The sequence below is a fragment of the Pseudorca crassidens genome, chromosome 2, assembly GCF_039906515.1.
Source record: "Pseudorca crassidens isolate mPseCra1 chromosome 2, mPseCra1.hap1, whole genome shotgun sequence".
NCBI classification, from domain to species: domain Eukaryota; kingdom Metazoa; phylum Chordata; class Mammalia; order Artiodactyla; family Delphinidae; genus Pseudorca; species Pseudorca crassidens.
In genome coordinates this window covers 121,209,569-121,234,900 of record NC_090297.1, presented here as the reverse complement: position 1 = coordinate 121,234,900, position 25,332 = coordinate 121,209,569, and positions in this window count along the sequence as shown.

Here is a 25,332-nt window from a genome sequence, read left to right as displayed (position 1 = left end):
GGTCCAGGTGAGGGTACGACAACGCTTTAGGGAGAGTGTACGTGTGAGGGCTTGGGTTAGTGTTAGGGTACGGGTTAGGATTAGGGGACGGGTGAGGGTCAGGCTTCGGGGAAGAGTTAGCGTTAGGGTTAGGGTTAGGGGACGGGGACGGTTTATGTTGCAGGTGAGGGTACGACAACGCTTTAAAGTGAGCGTGCATGTGAGGGTGCAGGTTAGTGTTAGCATATGTGTTAGGATTATGGGACGGGTGAGTGTCAGGCTTCAGCCAAGTGTTGGATTAGGGTTCGGGTTAGAGATAGGGTTAGGGGACGTGGACGGTTTAGGGTCCAGCTGAGGGTACGAAACGCTTTAGGGTGAGCGTGCGTGTGAGGGCGCGGGTTAGTGTTAGCGTACGGGTTAGGATTAGGGGACGGGTGAGGGTCAGGCTTGGGGAAGGTTTAGGTTTAGGGTTCGGGCTAGGCTTCGGGTTAGGGGACGGGGACGGTTTATGGTCCAGGTGAGGGTATGACAACGCTTTAGGGGGAGCGTGGATGTGAGGGGGCGGGTTAGTCTTAGCGTACGGTTTAGGATTAGGGGATGGGTGAGGGTCAGGCTTCTGGAAAGGGTTAGGGTTAGGATTCGGACTAGGGTTAGGGTTAGGGGACGGGGACGGTTTAGGGTCCAGGTGAGGGTATGAAAACGCTTTAGGGGGAGCGTATGTGTGAGGGGGCGGGTTATTGTTAGCGTACGGGTTAGGAATAGTGGACGAGTGAGGGTCAGGCTTCAGGGAAGGGTTAGGGATAGGGTTCGGGCTAGGGTTAGGATTAGGGGACGGGGACGGTTTAGGGTCCAGGTGAGGGTACGACAACGCTTTAGGGAGAGTGTACGTGTGAGGGCTTGGGTTACTGTTAGCGTACGGGTTAGGATTAGGGGACGGGTGAGGGTCAGGCTTCGGGGAAGAGTTAGGGTTAGGGTTAGGGCTAGGGTTAGGGTTAGGGGACGGGGACGGTTTAGGGTGCAGGTGAGTGTACGACAATGCTTTAAAGTGAGCGTGCATGTGAGGGTGCAGGTTAGTGTTAGCATATGTGTTAGGATTATGGGACGGGTGAGTGTCAGGCTTCAGCCAAGTTTTAGGATTAGGGTTCGGGTTAGAGTTAGGGTTAGGGGACGTGGACGGTTTAGGGTCCAGGTGAGGGTACGAAACGCTTTAGGGTGAGCGTGCGTGTGAGGGCGCGGTTAGTGTTAGCGTACGGGTTAGGATTAGGGAATTGGTGACGGTCAGGCTTCGGGGAAGGGTTAGGGTTAGGGTTCGGGCTAGGGTTAGGGTTAGGGGACGGGGACTGTTTAGGGTACAGGTGACGGTACGACAAGGCTTTAATGGGAGCGTGCGTGTGAGGGCGTGGGTTAGTTTTAGCGTACAGGTTAGGATTAGGGGATGGGTGAGGGTCAGGCTTCGGGGAAGGTTTAGGTTTAGGGTTCGGGCTAGGGTTAGGTTTAGGGGACGGGGACGGTTTAGCGTCAAGTTGAGGGTACGACAACGCTTTAGGGTGAGCGTGCGTGTGAGGGTGTGGCTTAGTGTTAGTGTACGGATTAGGATTAGGGTACGGGTGAGGGTCAGGCTTCGGGGAAGTGTTAGGTTTAGTGTTCGGGTTAGGGTTAGGGTTAGGGGACTGGGACGGTTTAGGGTCCAGGTCAGGGTACGACAACGCTTTAGGGGGAGCGTGCGTGTGAGGGCGCGGGTGAGTAATAGCGTACGTTTTAGGATTAGGGGATAGGTGAGGGTCAGGCTTCTGGAAAGGGTTAGGGTTAGGATTCGGACTAGGGTTAGGGTTAGGGGACGTGGAAGGTTTAGGGTCCAGGTGAGGGTATGACAACGCTTTAGGGGGAGCGTATGTGTGAGGGCGCGGGTTATTGTTAGCGTACGGGTTAGTATTAGTGGACGAGTGAGGGTCAGGCTTCAGGGAAGGGTTAGGGTTAGGGTTCGGGCTAGGGTTAGGGTTAGGGGACGGGGACGGTTTAGGGTCCAGGTGAGGGTACGACAACGTTTTAGGGAGATTGTACGTGTGAGGGCTTGGTTAGTGTTAGCGTACGGGTTAGGATTAGGGGACGGGTGAGGGTCAGGCTTCAGGGAAGAGTTAGGGTTAGGGTTAGGGCTAGGGTTAGGGTTAGGGGACGGGGACGGTTTAGGGTGCAGGTGAGGGTACGACAACGCTTTAAAGTGAGCGTGCATGTGAGGGTGCAGGTTAGTGTTAGCATATGTGTTAGGATTATGGGACGGGTGAGTGTCAGGCTTCAGCCAAGTGTTAGGATTAGGGTTCGGGTTAGAGTTAGGGTTAGGGGACGTGGACGGTTTAGGGTCCAGGTGAGGGTACGAAACGCTTTAGGGTGAGCGTACGTGTGAGGGCGCGCGTTACTGTTAGCGTATGGGTTAGGATTACGGGACGGGTGAGGTTCAGGCTTCGGGGAAGGTTTAGGTTTAGGGTTCAGGCTAGGGTTCGGGTTAGGGGACGGGGACGGTTTAGGGTCCAGGTGAGGGTATGACAACGCTTTAGGGGGAGCGTGGATGTGAGGGAGCGGGTTATTCTTAGCGTACGGGTTAGGATTAGGGGACGGTTGAGGGTCAGGCTTCGGGGAAGGGTTACTGTTAGGGTTCGGTCTAGGGTTAGGTTAGGGGACAGGGACGGTTTAGGGTCCAGGTGAGGGTATGACAACACTTTAGGGTGAGCGTGCATGTGAGGGCGTGGGTTAGTGTTAGCGTACGGGTTAGGATTAGGGGACGGGTGAGGGTCAGGCTTCGGGGAAGGGTTAAGTTTAGGGTTCGTGCTAGGGTTAGGGTTAGGGGACGGGGACGGTTTAGGGTCCATGTGAGGGTATGATAACGCTTTAGGGAGAGCGTGCATGTGATGGTGCGGGTTAGTGTTACCGTACGGGTTAGGATTAGGGGACGGGTGAGGGTCAGGCTTCGGGGAAGTGTTAGGGTTAGGGTTCAGGCTAGGGTTAGGGTTAGGGGACGGGGACGGTTTAGGGTCCAGGTGAGGGTATGACAACGCTTTATGGTGAGAGTGCATGTGAGGGCGCGGGTTAGTAATAGCGTACGGTTTAGGATTAGGGGATGGGTGAGGGTCAGGTTTCTGGAAAGGGTTAGGGTTAGGATTCGGACTAGGGTTAAGGTTAGGGGACGGGGACGGTTTAGGGTCCAGGTGAGGGTATGACAACGCTTTAGGGGGAGCGTATGTGTGAGAGCCCGGTTTATTGTTAGCGTACGGGTTAGGATTAGTGGACGAGTGAGGGTCAGGCTTCAGGGAAGGGTTAGGGTTAGGGTTCGGGCTAGGGTTAGGGTTAGGGGACGGGGACGGTTTAGGGTCCAGGTGAGGGTACGACAACGCTTTAGGGAGAGTGTACGTGTGAGGGCTTGGGTTAGTGTTAGCGTACGGGTTAGGATTAGGGGACGGGTGAGGGTCAGGCTTCGGGGAAGAGTTAGTGTTAGGGTTAGGGCTAGGGTTAGGGTTAGGGGACGGGGACGGTTTAGGGTGCAGGTGAGGGTACGACAACGCTTTAAAGTGAGAGTGCATGTGAGGGTGCAGGTTAATGTTAGCATATGTGTTAGGATTATGGGACGGGTGAGTGTCAGGCTTCAGCCAAGTGTTAGGATTAGGGTTCGGGTTAGAGTTAGGGTTAGGGGACGGGGACGGTTTAGGGTCCACGAGAGGGTATGACAACGCTTTAGGGGGAGCGTGAATGTGAGGGAGCGGGTTAGTCTTAGCGTACGGGTTAGGATTAGGGGACGGGTGAGGGTCAGGCTTCGGGGAAGGGCTAGGGTTAGCGTTCGGGCTAGGGTTAGGGTTAGGGGACGGGGACGGTTTAGGGTCCAGGTGAGTGTACGACAACGCTTCAGGGTGAGCGTGCATGTGAGGGCGCGGGTTAGTGTTAGCATATGTGTTAGGATTAGGGGACGGGTGAGGGTCAGGCTTCCAGGAAGGGTTAGGGTTAGGGTTCGGGCTAGGGTTAGGGTTAGGGGACGGAGACGGTTTAGGGTCCAGGTGAGGGTACGACAACGCTTTAGTGTGAGCGTGCGTGTGAGGGCACCGGTTAGTGTTAGCGTACGGGTTAGTATTAGGGGACGGGTGAGGGTCAGGCTTCGGGGAAGGTTTAGGGTTAGGGTTCGGGCTAGGGTTAGGGTTAGGGGACGGGGACTGTTTAGGGTACAGGTGAGGATACGACAAGGCTTTAATGGGAGCGTGCGTGTGAGGGCGTGGGTTAATGTTAGCGTACGGGTTAGGATTAGGGGACGGGTGAGTGTCAGGCTTCGGGGAAGGGTTAGGGTTAGGGTTCGGTCTAGGGTTAGGGGTAGGGGACGGGGACGGTGTAGGGTCCAGGTGAGGTTACGACAACGCTTTGGGGGAGCGTGCGTGTGAGGGCGTGGGTTAGTGTTAGCGTATGGGTTAGGATTAGGGGACGGGTGAGGGTCAGGCTTCGGGGAAGGGTTACGGTTAGGGTTAAGGCTAGGATTAGGATTAGGGGACGGGGACGGTTTAGGGTCCAGGTGAGGGTACGACAATGCTTTAGGGGGAGTGTACGTGTGAGTGCACGGGTTATTGTTAGAGTACGGGTTAGGATTACGTGACGGGTGAAGGTCAGGCTTCAGGGAAGGGTTAGGGTTAGGGTTCGGGCTAGCGTTAGGGTTAGGGGATGGGGACGGTTTAGGGTCAAGGTGTGGGTACGAAAACGCTTTAGGGTGACCGTGCGTGTGAGGGTGTGGATTAGTGTTAGCGTACGGGTTAGGATTAGGGGATGGCCGAGTGTCAGGCTTCGGCGAAGTGTTAGGGTTAGGGTTCAGGCTAGGGTTAGGGTTAGGGGACGGGGACGGTTTAGGGTCCAGGTGAGGGTACGACAAAGCTGTAGGGTGAGCGTGCGTGTGAGGGTGCGGGTTAGTGTTAGTGTACGGGTTAGGATTAGAGGACAGGTGAGGGTCAGTCTTCAGGGAAGGGTTAGGGTTAGTGTTCGGGCTAGGGTTAGGGTTAGGGGACGGGGACGGTTTAGGGTCCAGATGAGGGTACGACAACGCTTTAGGGGGAGCGTGCGTGTGAGGGCGCGGGTTAGTGTTAGCGTATGGGTTAGGATTAGGGGACGGGTGAGGGTCAGTCTTCGGGGAAGGGTTAGGTTTAGGGTTCGGGCTAGGGTTAGGGTTAGGGGATGGGGACGGTTTAGGGTCCTTGTGAGGGTACGACAACGCTTTAGGGGGAGCGTGCGTGTGAGGGCACGGGTTAGTGTTAGCGTCCGGGTTAGGATTACGGGACCTGTTAGGGTTAGGCTTCGGCGAAGATGTAGGGTTAGGGTTCGGGCTAGGGTTAGGGTTAGGGGACGGGGACGGTTTAGGAACAGGTGAGGGTACGACAACGCTTTAGGGTGAACGTGAGTGTGAGGGCGCGGGTTAGTGTTAGCGTACGGGTTAGGATTAAGGTACGGGTGAGGGTCAGGCTTTGGCGAAGTTTTAGGGTTAGGGTTTGGGCTAGGGTTACGGTTAGGTGACGGGGACGGTTTAGGGTCCAGGTGAGGGTACAACAACGCTTTAGGGGGAGCGTGCGTGTGAGGGCGCGGGTTAGTGTTAGCGTACGGGTTAGGATTAAGGTAAGGGTGAGGGTCAGGCTTCGGGGAAGTGTTAGGGTTACGGTTCGGGCTAAGGTTAGGGTTAGGGGACTGGGACGGTTTAGAGTCCAGGTCAGGGTACGACAATGCTTTAGTGTGAGCGTGCGTGTGAGGGCGCGGGTTAGTGTTAGCGTATGGGTTAGGATTAGAGGACGGGTGAGGGTCACGCTACGTTGAAGGGTTCGGGTTAGGGTTCAAGCTAAGGTTAGGGTTAGGGGACGGGGACGATTTAGGGTCAAGGTGAGTGTACGACAACGCTTTAGGGTGAGCGTGCATGTGAGGGTGCGGGTTAGTGTTAGCATACGGGTTACGATTAGGATACGGGTGAGGGTCAGGCTTTGGGGAACGGTTAGGGTTAGGTTTTGTGCTAGGTTTAGGGTTATGGGATGGGGACGGTTTAGGGTCCATGTGAGGGTACGACAACAATTTAAGGGGAGCGTGCGTGTGAGGGCGCGGGTTAGTGTTAGCGTACGGGTTAGGATTATGGGACGGGTGAGTGTCAGGCTTCGGGAAATGGTAAGGTTTAGGGTTTGGGTAGGGTTAGGGTTAGGGTCAGGGACGGTTTAGGGTCCAGCTGAGGGTACGACAACACTTTAGGGGGTGCATGCGTGTGAGGGCGTGGGTTAGTGTTAGCGTCCGGGTTAGGATTAGGGGACAGATGAGGGTCAGGCTTCGGGGAAGGGTTAGGGTTAGGGTTCGGGCTAGGGTTAGGGTTAGGGGATGGGGACGGTTTAGGTTCCAGGTGAGGGTACGACAACGCTTTAAGGGGAGCGTGTGTGTGAGGGCAAGGGTTAGTGTTAGCGTACGGGTTAGCATTACGGGACGAGTGAGGGTCTGGCTTCGGCAAAGTGTTAGGGTTAGGGTTTGGGCTAGGGTTAGGGTTAGGGGACGGGGACGGTTTAGGGTCCAGGTGAGGGTACGACAACGCTTTAGGGGGAGCGTGCGTGTGAGTGCGAGGGTTAGTGTTAGTGTACGGGTTAGGATTAGGGGACGGGTGAGTGTCAGGTTTCAGCGAATGGTTAGGGTCTGGGTTCGGACTAGGGTAGGGTTAGGGGACGCCGACGGTTTAGGATCCAGGTGAGGGTATGACAAAGCTTTAGAGGGAGCATGCGTGTGAGGGCGCGGGTTAGTGTTAGTGTACGGGTTAGGATTAGGGCACGGGTGAGGGTCAGGCTTCGGGGAAGGGTTAGGGTTAGGGTTCGGGCTAGGGTTAGGGTTAGGGGACGGGGACGGTTTAGGGTCCAGGTGAGGGTACGACAAGGCTTTAGGGGGAGCGTGCATGTGAGGGCGCGGGTTAGTGTTAGCGTACGGGTTAGGATTAGGGGACGGGTGAGGGTCAGGCTTCGGGGAAGGGTTAGGGTTAGGGTTCGTGCTAGGGTTAGGGTTAGGGGACAGGGACGGTTTAGTGTCCAGGTGAGGGTACGACAACACTTTAGGGTGAGCGTGCATGTGAGGGCGTGGGTTAGTGTTAGCGTACGGGTTAGGATTAGGGGACGGGTGAGGGTCAGGCTTCGGGGAAGGGTTAAGTTTAGGGTTCATGCTAGGGTTAGGGTTAGTGGACGGTGACGGTTTAGGGTCCATGTGAGGGTACGACAATGCTTTAGGGAGAGCGTGCATGTGAGGGTGCGGGTTAGTTTTACCATACGGGTTAGTATTAGGGGACGGGTGAGGGTCAGGCTTCGGGGAAGGGTTAGGGTTAGGGTTCGGGCTAGGGTTAGGGTTAGGGGACGGGGACGGTTTAGGGTCCAGGTGAGGGTATGAGAACGCTTTATGGTGAGCGTGCATGTGACGGCGCGGGTTAGTAATAGCGTACAGTTTAGGATTAGGGGATGGGTGAGGGTCAGGCTTCTGGAAAGGGTTAGGGTTAGGATTCGGACTAGGGTTAGGGTTAGGGGACGAGGACGGTTTGGGTCCAGGTGAGGGTATGACAACGCTTTAGGGGGAGCGTATGTGTGAGGGCGCGGGTTATTGTTAGCGTACAGGTTAGGATTAGTGGACGAGTGAGGGTCAGGCTTCAGGGAAGGGTTAGGTTTAGGGTTCGGGCTATGGCTAGGGTTAGGGGACGGGGACGGTTTAGGGTCCAGGTGAGGGTACGACAACGCTTTAGGGAGAGTGTACGTGTGAGGGCTTGGGTTAGTGTTAGGGTACGGGTTAGGATTAGGGGACGGGTGAGGGTCAGGCTTCGGGGAAGAGTTAGCGTTAGGGTTAGGGTTAGGGGACGGGGACGGTTTATGTTGCAGGTGAGGGTACGACAACGCTTTAAAGTGAGCGTGCATGTGAGGGTGCAGGTTAGTGTTAGCATATGTGTTAGGATTATGGGACGGGTGAGTGTCAGGCTTCAGCCAAGTGTTGGATTAGGGTTCGGGTTAGAGATAGGGTTAGGGGACGTGGACGGTTTAGGGTCCAGCTGAGGGTACGAAACGCTTTAGGGTGAGCGTACGTGTGAGGGCGCGGGTTAGTGTTAGCGTACGGGTTAGGATTAGGGGACGGGTGAGGGTCAGGCTTCGGGGAAGGTTTAGGTTTAGGGTTCGGGCTAGGGTTCGGGTTAGGGGACGGGGACGGTTTATGGTCCAGGTGAGGGTATGACAACGCTTTAGGGGGAGCGTGGATGTGAGGGGGCGGGTTAGTCTTAGCGTACGGGTTAGGATTAGGGGATGGGTGAGGGTCAGGCTTCGGGGAAGGGTTAGGGTTAGGATTCGGGCTAGGGTTAGGGTTAGGGGACGGGGACGGTTTAGGGTCCATGTGAGGGTACAACAACGCTTTAGGGGGTGCGTGCGTGTTAGGGCGTGGGTTATTATTAGCGTACGGGTTAGGATTAAGGGACGGGTGAGGGTCAGGCTTCGGGGAAGGATTAGGGTTAGGGTTCCGGCTAGGGTTAGGGTTAGGGGACAGGGACGGTTTAGGGTCCAAGTGAGGGTACGACAACATTTCACGGGGAGAGTGCATGTGAGGGCGCTGGTTAGTGTTTGCGTACGGGTTAGGAATAGGGGACGGGTGAGTGTCAGGTTTCGAGGAAGGGTTAGGGTTAGGGTTCGGACTAGGGATAGGGTTAGGGGACGGGGTCGGTTTAGGGTCCATGTGAGGGTACGACAACGCTTTAGGGGGAGCGTGTGTGTGAGGGTGCGGGTTAGTGTTAGCGTACGGGTTAGGATTAGGGGACGGATGAGGGTCAGGCTTCGGTGAAGGGTTAGGGTTAGGGTTAGGGCTAGGGTTAGTGTTAGTGGACGGGGACGGTTTAGGGTCCAGGTGAGGGGACGACAACGCTTTAGGGGGAGCGTGCGTGTGAGGGAGTGGGTTAGTGTTAGCGTACGGGTTAGGATTAGGGGACGGGTGAGGGTCAGGCTTCGGGGAAGTGTTAGGTTTAGGGTTCGGGCTAGGGTTAGGGTTAGGGGACGGGGACGGTTTAGGGTCCAGGTGAGGGTACGACAACGCTTTACGCGGAGCATGCGTGTGAGGGCGCGGGTTAGTGTTAGCGTACGGGTTAGGATTAGGGGACGAGTGAGGGTCAGGATTCGGAGAAGGGTTAGGGTTAGGGTTCGGGTTAGGGTTAGGATTAGGGGACGGGGACGGTTTAGGGTCCAGGTGAGGGTACTACAACGCTTTACGGGTAGCTTGTATGTGAGGGAGCGGGTTAGTGTTAGTGTACGTGTTAGGATTAGGGGACGGGTGAGGTCAGGTTTCGGGGAAGGGTTAGGGTTAGGTTTCGGGCTAGGGTTAGGGTTAGGGGACGGGGAAGGTTTAGGGTCAAAGTAAGGGTATGACAACGCTTTAGGGTGAGCGTGCATGTGAGGGCGCGGGTGATTGTTAGGGTACGGCTTAGGATGAGTGGACGGGTGAGAGTCAGGCTTCGGGGAAGTGTTAGGGTTAGGGTTCGGGCTAGGGTTAGGGTTCGGGGACGGGGACGGTTTAGGGTCCAGGTGAGGGTACGACAACGCTTTAGGGGGAGCGTGCGTGTGAGGGCGCGGGTTAGTGTTAGCGTACGGGTTAGGATTAGGGGACGGGTGAGGGTCAGGATTCGGTGAAGGGTTAGGGTTAGGGTTCGGGCTAGGGTTAGGTTTAGGGGATGGGGACGGTTTAGGGTCCAGTTTAGGGTACGACAATGCTTTAGGGGGAGCGTGTGTGTGAGGGCGCCGGTTAGTGTTAGCGTACGGGTTAGGATTAGGGGACGGGTGAGGGTCAGGCTTCGGGGAAGGGTTAGGGTTAGGGTTCCGGCTAGGATTAGGTTTAGGGGACGGGGACGGTTTAGGGTCCAAATGAGGGTACGACAACGCTTCACGGGGAGAGTGCATGTGAGGGAGCGGGTTAGTGTTAGCGTACGTGTTAGGATTAGGGGACGGGTGAAGTCAGGCTTGGGGGAAGGGTTAGGGTTAGGTTTCGGGCTAGGGTTAGGGTTAGGGGACGGGGAAGGTTTAGGGTCCAGGTGAGGGTACGACAACGCTTCAGGGGGAGCGTGCGTGTGAAGGCGCGTGTTAGTGTTAGTGTACGGGTTAGGATTAGGGGACGGGTGAGGGTCAGGCTCCGGGGAAGGGATAGGGTTAGGGTTCGAGCTAAGGTTAGGGTTAGGGGACTGGGACGGTTTAGGGTCCAGGTGAGGGTACGACAAAGCTTTAGGGCGAGCGTGCATCTGAGGGCGGGGTTTAGTGTTAACGTACGGGTTAGGATTAGGGGAAGGGTGAGGGTCAGGCTTCGGGGAAGTGTTAGGGTTAGGGTTCGGGCTAGGGTTAGGGTTAGGGGACGGGGACTGTTTACGGTCCAGGTGAGGGTACGACAACGCTTTAGGGGGAGTGTGCATGTGAGGGTGCGGGTTAGTGTTAGCGTACGGGTTCGGATTAGGGAACGGGTGAGTGTCTGGCTTTGGGGAAGGGTTTTGTTTAGGGTTCCGGTTAGGTTTAGGGTTAGGGGACGGGGACGGTTTAGGGTCCAAGTGAGGGTACGACAACGCTTCACGGGTAGAGTGCGTGTGAGGGCGTGGGTTAGTGTTAACGTACGGGTTAGGAATAGGGGACGGGTGAGGGTCAGGCTTCGGGGAAGTGTTAGGGTTAGGGTTAGGGCTAGGGTTAGGATTAGGGGATGGGGACGGTTTAGGGTCCAGGTGAGGGTACAACAACGGTTTAGGGGGTGCGTGCGTGTGAGTGCGCGGGTTAGTATTAGCGTACGGTTAGGTTTAGGGGACGGGTGAGGGTCAGGCTTCGGGGAAGAGTTAGGGTTAGGGTTCTGGCTAGGGTTAGGGTTAGGGTACGGGGACGGTTTACGGTCCAGGTGAGGGTACGACAACGCTTTAGGGGGAGCGTGCGTGTGAGGGAGTGGGTTAGTGTTTGCGTACGGGTTAGGATTAGGGGACCGGTGAGGGTCAGGCTTCGGGGAAAGTTTAGGGTTAGGGTTCGGGCTAGGGTTAGGATTAGGGGACGGGGACGGTTTAGGGTCCATGTGAGGGTACAACAACGCTTTAGAGGGTGCGTGCGTGTTAGGGCGTGGGTTATTATTAGCGTACGGGTTAGGATTAAGGGACGGGTGAGGGTCAGGCTTCGGGGAAGGATTAGGGTTAGGGTTCCGGCTAGGGTTAGGGTTAGGGGACAGGGACGGTTTAGGGTCCAAGTGAGGGTACGACAACATTTCACGGGGAGAGTGCATGTGAGGGCGCTGGTTAGTGTTTGCGTACGGGTTAGGAATAGGGGACGGGTGAGTGTCAGGTTTCGAGGAAGGGTTAGGGTTAGGGTTCGGACTAGGGATAGGGTTAGGGGACGGGGTCGGTTTAGGGTCCATGTGAGGGTACGACAACGCTTTAGGGGGAGCGTGTGTGTGAGGGTGCGGGTTAGTGTTAGCGTACGGGTTAGGATTAGGGGACGGATGAGGGTCAGGCTTCGGTGAAGGGTTAGGGTTAGGGTTAGGGCTAGGGTTAGTGTTAGTGGACGGGGACGGTTTAGGGTCCAGGTGAGGGGACGACAACGCTTTAGGGGGAGCGTGCGTGTGAGGGAGTGGGTTAGTGTTAGCGTACGGGTTAGGATTAGGGGACGGGTGAGGGTCAGGCTTCGGGGAAGTGTTAGGTTTAGGGTTCGGGCTAGGGTTAGGGTTAGGGGACGGGGACGGTTTAGGGTCCAGGTGAGGGTACGACAACGCTTTACGCGGAGCATGCGTGTGAGGGCGCGGGTTAGTGTTAGCGTACGGGTTAGGATTAGGGGACGAGTGAGGGTCAGGATTCGGAGAAGGGTTAGGGTTAGGGTTCGGGTTAGGGTTAGGATTAGGGGACGGGGACGGTTTAGGGTCCAGGTGAGGGTACTACAACGCTTTACGGGTAGCTTGTATGTGAGGGAGCGGGTTAGTGTTAGTGTACGTGTTAGGATTAGGGGACGGGTGAGGTCAGGTTTCGGGGAAGGGTTAGGGTTAGGTTTCGGGCTAGGGTTAGGGTTAGGGGACGGGGAAGGTTTAGGGTCAAAGTAAGGGTATGACAACGCTTTAGGGTGAGCGTGCATGTGAGGGCGCGGGTGATTGTTAGGGTACGGCTTAGGATGAGTGGACGGGTGAGAGTCAGGCTTCGGGGAAGTGTTAGGGTTAGGGTTCGGGCTAGGGTTAGGGTTCGGGGACGGGGACGGTTTAGGGTCCAGGTGAGGGTACGACAACGCTTTAGGGGGAGCGTGCGTGTGAGGGCGCGGGTTAGTGTTAGCGTACGGGTTAGGATTAGGGGACGGGTGAGGGTCAGGATTCGGTGAAGGGTTAGGGTTAGGGTTCGGGCTAGGGTTAGGTTTAGGGGATGGGGACGGTTTAGGGTCCAGTTTAGGGTACGACAATGCTTTAGGGGGAGCGTGTGTGTGAGGGCGCCGGTTAGTGTTAGCGTACGGGTTAGGATTAGGGGACGGGTGAGGGTCAGGCTTCGGGGAAGGGTTAGGGTTAGGGTTCCGGCTAGGATTAGGTTTAGGGGACGGGGACGGTTTAGGGTCCAAATGAGGGTACGACAACGCTTCACGGGGAGAGTGCATGTGAGGGAGCGGGTTAGTGTTAGCGTACGTGTTAGGATTAGGGGACGGGTGAAGTCAGGCTTGGGGGAAGGGTTAGGGTTAGGTTTCGGGCTAGGGTTAGGGTTAGGGGACGGGGAAGGTTTAGGGTCCAGGTGAGGGTACGACAACGCTTCAGGGGGAGCGTGCGTGTGAAGGCGCGTGTTAGTGTTAGTGTACGGGTTAGGATTAGGGGACGGGTGAGGGTCAGGCTCCGGGGAAGGGATAGGGTTAGGGTTCGAGCTAAGGTTAGGGTTAGGGGACTGGGACGGTTTAGGGTCCAGGTGAGGGTACGACAAAGCTTTAGGGCGAGCGTGCATCTGAGGGCGGGGTTTAGTGTTAACGTACGGGTTAGGATTAGGGGAAGGGTGAGGGTCAGGCTTCGGGGAAGTGTTAGGGTTAGGGTTCGGGCTAGGGTTAGGGTTAGGGGATGGGGACGGTTTAGGGTCCAGGTGAGGGTACGACAACGCTTGCGGGGGAGCGCGCGTGTGAGGGCGCGGCTTAGTGTTAGCGTACGGGTTAGGTTTATGGGACGGGTGAGGGTCAGGCTTCGGCGAAGTTTTAGGGTCAGGGTTCGGGCTAGGGTTAGGGTTAGGGGACGGGGACGGTTTAGGGTCCAGGTGAGGGTACGACAATGCTTCATGGTGAGCGTGCGTGTGAGGGCGCGGGTTAGTGTTAGTGTACGGTTTAGGATAATGGGACGGGTGAGGGTCAGGCTTTGGGAAATGGTTAGGTTTAGGGTTCGGGCTAGGGATAGGATTAGGGGAAGGGGACGGTGTAGGGTCCAGGTGAGGGTACGACAATGCTTCATGGTGAGCGTGCGTGTGAGGGCGCGGGTTAGTGTTAGCTTACGGGTTAGGATTAGGGTATGGGTGAGTGTCAGGCTTCGGCGAAGTGTTAAGGTTAGGGTTCGGTCTAGGGTGAGGGTTAAGGACGGGGACGGTTTAGGGTCCAGGTGAGGGTACGACAACGCTTTAGGGGGAGCGTGCGTGTGAGGGAGCGGGTTAGTGTTAGCGTACGGGTTAGGATTAGGGGACGGGTGAGGGTCAGGCTTCGGGGAAGTGTTAGAGTTAGGGTTTGGGCTAGGGTTAGGATTAGGGGACGGGGACGGTTTAGAGTCCAGGTGAGGGTACGACAACGCTTTAGGGGGAGCGTGCGTGTGAGGGCGCGGCTTAGTGTTAGCATACGGGTTAGGTTTAGGGGACGTGTGAGGGTCAGGCTTCGGGGAAGGGTTAGGGTTAGGGTTCGGGCTAGGGTTAGGGTTAGGGGACGGGGATGGTTTAGGGTCCAGGTGAGGGTACGACAACGCTTTAGGGGGAGCGTGCGTGTGAGGATGCGGGTTAGTGTTAGCGTACGGGTTAGGTTTAGGGGACGGGTGAGGGTCAGGCTTCGGGGAAGTGTTAGGGTTAGGGTTCGGGTAGGGTTAAGGTTAGGGGATGTGGACGGTTTAGGGTCCAGATGAGGGTACGACAACGCTTTAGGGGGAGCGTGCGTGTGAGGGCGCGGCTTAGTGTTAGCGTATGGTTTAGGTTTAGGGGATGGGTGAGGGTCAGGCTTCGGGGAAGGTTTAGGTTTAGGGTTCGGGCTAGGGTTAGGGTTAGAGGACGGGTACGGTTTAGGGTCCAGCTGAGGGTACGACAACGGTTTACGGGGCGCGTACGTGTGAGGGCGTGGGTTAGTGTTAGCGTACAGGTTAGGATTAGGGGACGGGTGAGGGTCAGGCTTCGGGGAAGGGTTAGGTTTAGGGTTCGGGCTAGGGTTAGCGTTAGGGGATGGGGACGGTTTAGGGTCCAGGTGAGGGTATGACAACGCTTTAGAAGGAGCGTGCATGTGAGGGCACAGGTTAGTATTAGCGTACGGGTTAGGATTAGGGGACGGGTGAGCGTCAGGCTTCGGCGAAGTGTTAGGGTTAGGGTTCGGGCTAGGGTTAGGGTTAGGGGATGGGGATGGTTTAGGGTTCAGGTAAGGGTACGACAATGCTTTAGCTGGAGCGTGCGTGTGAGGGCACGTGTTAGTGTTAGCGTACGTGTTAGGATTAGGGGACGGGTGAGTGTCAGGCTTCGGGGAAGTGTTAGGGTTAGGGTTCGGGCTAGGGTTAGGGTTAGGGGACGAGGACGGTTTAGGGTCCAGGTGAGGGTACGACAACGCTTTAGGGGGACAGTGCGTGTGAGGGCGCGGATTAGTGTTAGCATACGGTTTTGGATTAGGGGACATGTGAGGGTCAGGCTTCGGGGAATTGTTAGGGTTAGGGTTCCGGTTAGGGTTAGGGTTAGGGGACGGGGACGGTTTAGGGTCCAGGTGAGGGTACGACAACGCTTTAGGGGGAGCGTGCGTGTGAGGGCGCATGTTAGTGTTAGCGTACGTGTTAGGATTAGGGGACGGGTGAGGGTCAGGCTTCGGCGAAGTGTTAGGTTTAGCGTTCGGGCTATGGTTAGGGTTAGATGACGGGGACGGTTTAGGATCAAGGTGAGGGTACGACAACGCTTTAGGGGGTGCATGGGTGTGGGGGGGTGGGTTAGTGTTAGCGTACGCGTTAGGATTAGGGGACGGGTGAGGGTCAGGCTTCTGGGAAGTGATAGGGTTAGGGTTCGGGCTAGCGTTAGGGTTAGGGGACGGGGACGGTTTAGGGTCAAGTTGAGGGTACGACAACGCTTCAGGGTGAGCGTGCGTGTGAGGGCGTGTGTTAGTGTTAGTGTACGGATTAGGATTAGGGGACGGGTGAGGGTCAGGCTTCGGGGAAGGGTTAGGGTTAGGGTTCGGTCTAGGGTTAGGGTTAGGGGACGGGGACGGTTTAGCGTCCAGGTGAGGGTACGACAACGCTTTAGGGTGAGCGTGCTTGTGAGGCCGCGGGTTAGTGTTAGCGTACGGGTTAGGATTAGGGGACGGGTGAGGGTCAGGCTTCGGTGAAGGGTTAGGGTTAGGGTTCAGGCTAGGGTTGGGGTTAGGGGACGGGGACGGTTTAGGGTTCAGGTGAGGATACGAAAATGTTTTAGGGGGAGCGTGCGTGTGAGGGCATGGGTTAGTGTTAGCGTACGGTTTAGGATTAGGGGATGGGTCAGGGTCAGGCTTCGGGAAAGTGTTAGGGATATGGTTCGGGCTAGGGTTAGTGTTAGGGGAAGGGAACGGTTTAGGGTCCATGTGAAGGTATGACAACGCTTTAGGGAGAGTGTGCGTGTGAGGGCGCAGGTTAGTGTTAGCGTACGAGTTAGGATTAGGGGACAGGTGAGGGTCAGGCTTCGGGGAATGTTTAGGGTTAGGGTTCGATCTAGGGTTTGGGTTAGGGGATGGGGACGGTTTAGGGTCCAGGTGAGGGTACGACAACGCTTTAGCGTGAGCGTGCGATTGAGGGCGCGGGTTAGTGTTAGCGTACGGGTTAGCATTAGAAGACGGGTGAGGGTCAGGCTTCGGCGAAGGGTTAGGGTTAGGGTACGGGCTAGGTTAGGGTTAGGGGACGGGGACTGTTTCCGGTCCAGGTTATGGTATTAAAACGCTTAGGGTGAGTGTGCGTGTGAGGGCGCGGCTTAGTGTTAACGTACGGGTTAGGATTAGGGGACGGGTGAGTGTCTGGCTTCGGGGAAGGGTTAGTGTTAGGGTTCGGGCTAGCGTTAGGGTTAGGGGACGGGGACGGTTTAGGGTCAAGTTGAGGGTACGACAACGCTTCAGGGTGAGCGTGCGTGTGAGGGCGTGTGTTAGTGTTAGTGTACGGATTAGGATTAGGGGACGGGTGAGGGTCAGGCTTCGGGGAAGGGTTAGGGTTAGGGTTCGGTCTAGGGTTACGGTTAGGGGACGGGGACGGTTTAGGGTCCAGGTGAGGGTACGACAATGCTTTAGGGGGAGCGTGCATGTGAGGGCGCGGTTTAGTGTTAGCGTACGGGTTAGGATTAGGGGACGGGTGAGGGTCAGGCTTCGGGGAAGGGCTAGGGTTAGGGTTCGGCCTAGAGTTAGCGTTAGGGCTAGGATTAGGGTTAGGGGACGGGGACGGTTTAGGGTCCAGGTGAGGGTACGAAAACGCTTTAGGGGGAGCGTGCGTGTGAGGGTGCGCGTTAGTGTTAGCGTACGGGTTAGGATTAGGGGACGGGTGAGGGTCAGGCTTCGGGGAAGGGTTAGGGTTAGGGTTCGGGCTAGGGTTAGGGTTAGGGGATGGGGACGGTTTAGAGTCCAGGTGAGGGTACGACAACACTTTAATGGGAGCATGCGTGTGAGGGCGCGTGTTAGTGTTATCGTACGAGTTAGGATTAGGGGACAGGTGAGGGTCAGGCTTCGGGGAATGGTTAGGGTTAGGGTTTGGTCTAGGGTTTGGGTTAGGGCATGGGGACGGTTTAGGGTCCAGGTGAGTGTACGAAAACGATTTAGGGGGTGGGTGCGTGTGTGGGCGCGGGTTAGTGTTAGCGTACGGGTTAGGATTAGGGGACGGGTGAGGATCAGGCTTCGGGGAATGGTTAGGGTTAGGGTTCGGGCTAGGGTTAGGGTTAGGGGACAGGGACGGTTTAGGTTTCAGGTGAGGGTACGACAACGATTTAGGGTGATCGTGCATCTGAGGGTGCAGGTTATTGTTAGCGTAAGGTTTAGGATTAGGGGATGTGTGAGGGTTAGGCTTCTGGGAAGTTTTAGTGTTAGGGTTCGGGCTAGGGTTAGGGTTAGGGGACGGGGACAGTTTAGGGTCCAGGTGAGGGTACGACAATGCTTTAGGGTGAGCGTGTGTGTGAGGGCACGGGTTATTCTTAGCGTACAGGTTAGGATTAGGGGACGGGTGAGGGTCAGGCTTCGGCGAAGGGTTAGGGATAGGGTTCCGGCTAGGGTTGGGGTTAGGTGAAGGGTACAGTTTAGGGTCCATGTGAGGGTACGACAACGCTTTAGGGTGAGCATGCGTGTGAGGGTGCGGGTTAGTGTTGGCGTACGGGTTAGAATTAGGGGACGGGTGAGGGTCAGGCTTCGGGGAAGGGTTCGGGTTAGGGTTCGGGCTAGGGTTAGGGTTAGGGGACGGGGACGGTTTACGGTCCAGGTGAGGGTATGACAGCGCTTTAGGGTGAGCGTGCGTGTGAGGGTGTGGGTTAGTGTTAGCGTACGGGTTAGGATTAGTGGAAGGGTGAGGGTCAGGCTTCGGGGAAGGGTTATGGTTAGGGTTCGTTCTAGGGTTAGGGTTAGGGGACGGGGATGTTTTAGTGTCCAGGTGAGTTTTCGACAACCCTTTATCAGGAGCGTGCGTGTGAGAGCGCGGGTTAGTGTTAGCGTACGGATTAGGTTTATGGGACGGGTGAGGGTCAGGCTTCAGGGAAGGGTTAGGGTTAGGGTGCGAGCTAGGGTTAGGGTTAGTGGACGGGGAAGGTTTAAGGTCCAGGTGAGGGTACGACAACGCTTTAGGGGGAGCTTGCGTCTGTGGGCGCGGATTACTGTTAGCGTACGGGTTAGGATTAGGGGACGGGTGAGGGTCAGGCTTCGGGGAAGGGTTAGGGTTAGGGTTCGGGCTAGGGTTAGGTTTAGGGAACGGGGAATGTTTAGGGTCCAGGTGAAGGTACGAGAAAGCTTGAGGGTGAGCGTGCGTGTGAGTGCGCGGGTTAGTGTTAGCGTACGGTTTAGGTTTAGGGGACAGGTGAGGGTCTGGCTTCGGGTAAGGGTTAGGGTTAGGGTTCGGTCTAGGGTTAGGGTTAGGGGACGGGGACGGTTTAGTGTCCACGTGAGTGTACGACAACGCTTTAGGTGGACCGTGCGTGTGAGGGCGCGGGTTAGTGTTAGCGTACGGGTTAGTATTAGGGCACGGGTGAGTGTCAGGCTTCAGGGAAGGGTTAGGTTTAGGGTTCGGGCTAGGGTTAGTTTTAGGGGACGGGGACGGTTTAGGGTCAAGGTGAGGGTACGACAACACTTTAGGGGGACCGTGCGTGTGAGGGCACCGGTTAGTGTTAGCGTACGGGTTAGGATTAGGGGACGGGTGAGGGTCAGGCTTCGGGGAAGGGTTACAGTTAGGGTTCAGGCTAGGGTTAGGGTTAGGGGACGGGGACGGTTTAGGGTGCAGGTTAGGGTACGACAACGCTTTAGGTGGACCGTGCGTGTGAGGGCGCGGGTTAGTTTTAGCATACTGGTTAGGATTAGGGGACATGTGAGGGTCAGGCTTCGGTGAAGTGTTAGGGTTAGGGTTCGGGTTAGGGTTAGGGTTAGAGGACGGACACGGTTTCGGGTCCAGGTGAGGGTACGACAACGCTTTAGGGGGACCGTGCGTGTGAGGGCGCGGGTTAGTGTTAGCATACGGGTTAGGATAAGGGGACATGTGAGGGTCAGGCTTCGGGGAAGTGTTAGGGTTAGGGTTCATGTTAGGGTTAGGGTTAGGGGACGGGGAAGGTTTAGGGTCCAGGTGAGTGTACGAAAACGCTTTAGGGGGAGCGTGCGTGAGAGGGCACGGGTTAGTGTTATCGTACGGTTTAGGATTAGGGGACGGGTGAGGCTCAGGCTTCGGGGAAGGTTTACGGTTAGGGTTCGGACTAGGGTTAGGGTTAGAGGACGGGGAATGTTTCGGGTCCAGCTGAGTGTACGACAACGCTTTAGGGTGAGCGTGCGTGTGAGTTTGCGGGTTAGTGTTAGCGTACTATTTAGGATTAGGGGACGAGTGAGTGGCAGGCTTCGGGAAACGGTTAGGTTTAGGGTTCGGGCTAGGGTTAGGGTTAGGGGATGGGGACGGTATAGGGTCCAGATGAGGGTACGACAACGCTTTAGGGGGAGTGTGCGTGTGAGGGCGCGTGTTAGTGTTAGCATACGGGTTAGGATTACGGGACGGGTGAGGGTCAGGCTTCAGGCACGGGTTAGATTTAGAGTTCGGGCTAGGGTTAGGGTTAGGGGACGGGGACGGTTTCGGGTCCAGGTGAGGGTACGACAACGCTTTAGGTTGAGCGTGCGTGTGAGGGCGCGGGTTAGTGTTAGCGTATGGTTTAGGATTAGGGGACGGGTGAGGGTCAGGCTTCGGGGAATGTTTAGGGTTAGTGTTCGGGCTAGGGTTAGTGTTATGGGACGGGGACGGTTTAGAGTCCAGGTGAGGGTACGACAACGCTTTAATGGGAGCGTGCGTGTGAGGGCGTGGGGTAGTGTTAGCGTACGGATTAGGATTAGGGGACGTGTGAGGGTCAGGCTTCGGGGAAGGGTTAGGGTTAGGTTTCGGGCTAGGGTTAGGGTTAGGGGACGGGGACGGTTTAGGGTCCAGGTGAGGGAACGACAACGCTCTAATGGGCGCGTGCGTGTGAGGGCGTTTGTTAGTGTTAGCGTACGGGGTAGCATTAGGGGACAGGTGAGAGTCAGGCTTCGGTGAAGGGTTAGGGTTAGGGTTCGTGCTAGGGTTAGGGTTAGGGGATGGAGACGGTTTAGGGTCCAGGTGAGGGTACGATAACGCTTTAGGGTGAGCGTGTGTGAGGGCGTGGGTTAGTGTTAGCGTACGGGTTAGCAATAGAGGACGGGTGACGGTCAGGCTTCGGGGAAGGGTTACCGTTAGGGTTCGGGCTAGGGTTAGGGTTAGGGGACGGGGACGGTTTAAGGTCCAGGTGAGGGTACGACAACGCATTAGGGTGAGTGTGCATGTGAGGGCGTGTTTTAGTGTTAGCGTACGGGTTAGGATTACGGGACGGGTGAGCGTCAGGCTTCGGGTACGGGTTAGATTTAGGGTTCAGGCTAGGGTTAGGGTTAGGGGACGGGGACGGTTTCGGGTCCAGGTGAGAGTACGACAACACTTTAATGGGAGCATGCGTGTGAGGGCGTGTGTTAGTGTTAACGTACGGGTTAGAATTAGGGGACGGGTGAGGGTCAGGCTTTGGGGAAGGGTTAGGGTTAGGGTTCGGGCTTGAGTTAGGGTTAGGGGATGGGGACGGTTTAGGGTCCAGGTGAGGGTACAACAACGCTGTGGGGGAGCGTGCGTGTGAGGGCGCTGGTTAGTGTTAGCGTACGGGTTAGTATTAGGGGACGAGTGAGGGTCAGGCTTCGCGGAAGGGTTAGGGTTACTGTTCGGGTTAGGGTTAGGGTTAGGGGACTGGGACGGTTTAGGGCCCAGGTCAGGGTACGACAACGCTTTAGGCTGAGCGTGCGTCTGAGGGCGCGGGTTGGTGTTAGCGTACGGGTTAGGATTAGGGGACGGGTGAGGGTCAGGCTTCGGGGAAGGTTTAGGTTTAGGGTTCTGGCTAGGGTTAGGTTTAGGGGACGGGGACGGCTTAGGGTCAAGTTGAGGGTACGACAACGCTTTAGGGGGACCGTGCGTGTGAGGGCGCGGGATAGTGTTAGCGTACGGGTTAAGATTAGGTGACAGGTGAGTGTCAGGCTTCGGGGCAGTGTTAGGGTTAGGGTTCGGACTAGGGTTAGGGTTAGGGGACGGGGACTCTTTAGGGTCCAGGTGAGGGTTAGCCAATACATTAGGGGGAGTGTGCGTGTGAGGGCGCGGGTTAGTGTTAGCGTACGGGTTAGGATTATGGGACGGGTGAGTGTCAGGCTTCGGGGAATGGTTAAGGTTAGGGTTCGGTCTAGGGTTAGGGTTAGGGGACGGGGACAGTATAGGGTCCAGGTGAGGGTACGACAACGCTTTTAAGGGAGCATGTGTGTGAGGGCGCGGTTTAGTGTTAGCGTACGGGTTAGGATTAAGGGACGGTTGAGGGTCAGGCTTCGGGGAAGTGCTAGGGTTAGGGTTCGGTGTAGGGTTAGGGTTAGGGGACAGGGACGGTTTAAGGTCCAAGTCTCTGTACGACAACGCTTTAGGGGGAGCGTGCGTGTGTAGGTGCGGCTTAGTGTTAGCGTACGGGTTAGGATTAGGGGACGGTTGAGGGTCAGGCTTCGGGGAAGGGTTAGGTTTAGGGTTCGGGCTAGGGTTAGGGTTAGGGGACGGGGATGGTTTAGGGTCAAGGTGAGGGTACGACAACACATTAGGGTGAGCATGCGTGTGAGGGCGTGTGTTAGTGTTAGCGTACGGGTTAGGATTAGGGGACGGGTGAGGGTCAGGCTTCGGGGAAGGGTTAGGTTTAGGGTTCAGGCTAGGGTTAGGGTTAGGGGACAGGGACGTTTTAGGGTCCAGGTAAGGGTACGACAACGCTTTAGGGTGAGCGTGCGTGTGAGGGTGCGGGTTAGTGTTAGCCTATGGGTTAGGATTAGGGGACAGGTGAGGGTCAGGTTTCGGTGAAGTGTTAGGGTTAGGGTTCGGGCTAGGGTTAGGGTTAGGGTTAGGTTTAGGGTTAGTGTTAGGGGACGGGGAATGTTTAGGGTCCAGGTGAGGGTACGACAACGGTTTCGGGGCAGCGTACGTGTGACGGCACGGGATAGTGTTAGCGAACGGTTTAGGATTAGGGGACGTGTGAGTGTCAGGCTTCGGGGAAGTGTTAGGGTTAGGGTTCGGGCTAGGGTTAGGGTTAGGGGACGGGGACTGTTTAGGGTCCAGTTGAGGGTACGACATCGCTTTAATGGGAGCGTGCGTGTGAGGGCGCGGGTTAGTGTTAGCGTACAGTTTAGGATTAGGGGACGTGTGAGGGTCAGGCTTCGGGGAAGGGTTAGGGTTAGGGTTCGGGCTAGGGTTAGGGTTAGGGAACGGGGACGGTTTAGGGTCCAGGTGAGGGAACGACAACGCTTTAATGGGAGCGTGCGTGTGAGGGCGCGTGTTTTGTTAGCGTACGGGTTAGGATTAGGGGACGTGTGAGGGTCAGGCTTTGGGGAAGGGTTAGGTTTAGGGTTTGGGCTAGGGTTAGGGTTAGGGGACGGTTTAGGGTCCATGTGAGTGTACGACATCGCTTTAGGGTGACCCTGCGTGTGAAGGCGTGGGTTAGTGTTAGCGTACGGGTTAGAATTAGGGGACAGGTGAGGGTCAGGCTTCGGTGAAGGGTTAGGGTTAGGGTTCGGGCTAGGGTTAGGGTTAGGGTATGGAGATGGTTTAGGGTCCAGGTGAGGGTACGACAACGCTTTAGGGTGAGCGTGCGTGTGAGGGCAGCGGTTCGTGTTAGCGTACGGGTTAGGATTAGGGGACTGGTGAGGGTCAGGCTTTGGGGAAGGGTTAGGGTTAGGGTTCGGGCTTGAGTTAGGGTTAGGGGACGGGGACGGTTTAGGGTCCAGGTGAGGGTACAACAACACTGTGGGGGAGCGTGCGTGTTAGGGCGCTGGTTAGTGTTAGCGTACGGGTTAGTATTAGGGGACGAGTGAGGGTCAGGCTTCGCGGAAGGGTTAGGGTTAGTGTTCGGGTTAGGGTTAGGGTTAGGGGACTGGGACGGTTTAGGGCCCAGGTCAGGGTACGACAACACTTTAGGGTGAGCGTGCGTCTGAGGGCGCGGGTTGGTGTTAGCGTACGGGTTAGGATTAGGGGACGGGTGAGGGTCAGGCTTCGGGGAAGGTTTAGGTTTAGGGTTCTGGCTAGGGTTAGGTTTAGGGGACGGGGACGGCTTAGGGTCAAGTTGAGGTTACGACAACGCTTTAGGGGGACTGTGCGTGTGAGGGCACGGGATAGTGTTAGCGTACGGGTTAAGATTCGGTGACAGGTGAGTGTCAGGATTCGGGGCAGTGTTAGGGTTAGGGTTCGGATTAGGGTTAGGGTTCGGGGACGGGGACGGTTTAGGGTCCAGGTGAGGATACGATAACGCTTTAGGTTGAGCGTGCGTGTGAGGGCACCGGTTAGTGTTAGCGTACGGGTTAGTATTAGGGGACTGGTGAGGGTCAGTCTTCGGGGAAGTGTTAGGGTTAGGGTTCGGGCTAGGGTTAGGGTTAGGGGACGGGGACTCTTTAGGGTCCAGGTGAGGGTACGACAAGGCTTTAATGGGAGCCTGCGTGTGAGGGCGTGGGTTAGTTTTAGCGTACAGGTTAGAATTAGGGGACGGGTGAGGGTCAGACTTCGGGGAAGGGTTAGGTTTAGGGTTCGGGCTTGGTTTAGGTTTAGGGAACAGGGACGGTTTAGGGTCCAGGTGAGGGTTAGACAACGCTTTAGGGGGAGCGTGGGTGTGGGGGCGTGGGTTAGTGTTAGCGTACGTGTTAGGATTATGGGACGGGTGAGTGTCAGGCTTCGGGGAAGGGTTAGGGTTAGGGTTCGGGCTAGGGGTAGGGTTAGGGGACGGGGACAGTATAGGGTCCAGGTGAGGGTACGACAACGCTTTAGAGGGACCGTGTGTGTGAGGGCGCAGTTTAGTGTTAGCGTACGGGTTAGGATTAAGGGACGGTTTAGGGTCAGGCTTCGGGGAAGTGTTAGGGCTAGGGTTCGGGCTAGGGTTAGAGTTAGGGGACGGGGACGGTTTAGGGTCCAGGTGAGGGTACGACAACGCTTTAGGGGGAGCGTGCGTGTGAGGGCGCGTGTTAGTGTTAGCGTACGTGTTAGGATTAGGGGACGGATGAGGGTCAGGCTTCGGCGAAGGCTTAGGGTTAGCGTTCGGGCTAGGGTTAGGGGACGGGGACGGGGACGGTTTAGGATCCAGGTGAGGGTACGACAACGCTTTAGGGGGAGCGTGGGTGTGGGGGCGTGGGTTAGTGTTAGCGTACACATTAGGATTAGGGTACGGGTGAGGGTCAGGCTTCGGGGAAGTGCTAGGGTTAGGGTTCGGGCTAGGGTTAGGGTTAGGGGACTGGGATGGTTTAAGGTCCAAGTCAGTGTACGACAACGCTTTAGGGGGAGCGTGCGTGTGTAGGTGCGGCTTAGTGTTAGCGTACGGGTTAGGATTAGGGGACGGGTGAGGGTCAGGCTTCGTGGAAGGGTTAGGGTTAGGGTTCGGGCTAGGGTTAGGGTTAGGGGACGGGGACGGTTTAGGGTTAAGATGAGGGTACGACAACGTATTAGGGTGAGCATGCGTGTGAGGGCGTGTGTTAGTGTTAGCATACGGGTTAGGATTAGCGGAGGGGTGAGGGTCAGGCTTCGGGGAAGGGTTAGGTTTACGGTTCAGGCTAGGGTTAGGGTTAGGGGACAGGGATGGTTTAAGGTCCAGGTAAGTGTACGACAACGCTTTAGGGTGAGTGTGCGTGTGAGGGCGCGAGTTAGTGTTAGCGTATGGGTTAGGATTAGGGGATGGGTGAGGGTCAGGCTTCGGTGAAGTGTTAGGGTTAGGGTTCGGGCTAGGGTTAGCGTTATGGGACGGGGACGGTTTAGGGTCCAGGTGAGGGTACGACAACGCTTTAATGGGAGCGTGCGTGTGAGTGCGCGGGTTAGTGTTAGCGTAAGGTTTAGGATTAGGGGACGTGTGAGGGTCAGGCTTCGGGGAAGTGTTAGGGTTAGGGTTCGGGCCAGGGTTAGGGTTAGGGGACGGGGACGATTTAGGGTCCAGGTTAGGGAACGACAACGCTTTAATGGGAGCGTGCCTGTGAGGGCGCGTGTTAGTGTTAGCGTCCGGTTTAGGATTAGGGGACGTGTGAGGATCAGGCTTTGGGAAAGGGTTAGGTTTAGGGTTTGGGCTAGGGTTAGGGTTAGGGGACGGGGACGGTTTAGGGTCCAGGTGAGGGTACGACAACCTGTTAGGGGGAGCGTGCATGTGAGGGCGTGGGTTAGTGTTAGCGTACGGGTTAGGATTAGGGGACGGGTGAGGGTCAGGCTTCGGGGATGGGTTAGGGTTAGGGTTCGGGCTAGAGTTAGGGTTAGGGGACGGGGATGGTTTAGGGTCCATGTGAGTGTACGACATCGCTTTAGGGTGACCGTGCGTGTGAAGGCGTGGGTTAGTGTTAGCGTACGGGTTAGAATTAGGGGACAGGTGAGGGTCAGGCTTCGGTGAAGGGTTAGGGTTAGGGTTCGTGCTAGGGTTAGGGTTTG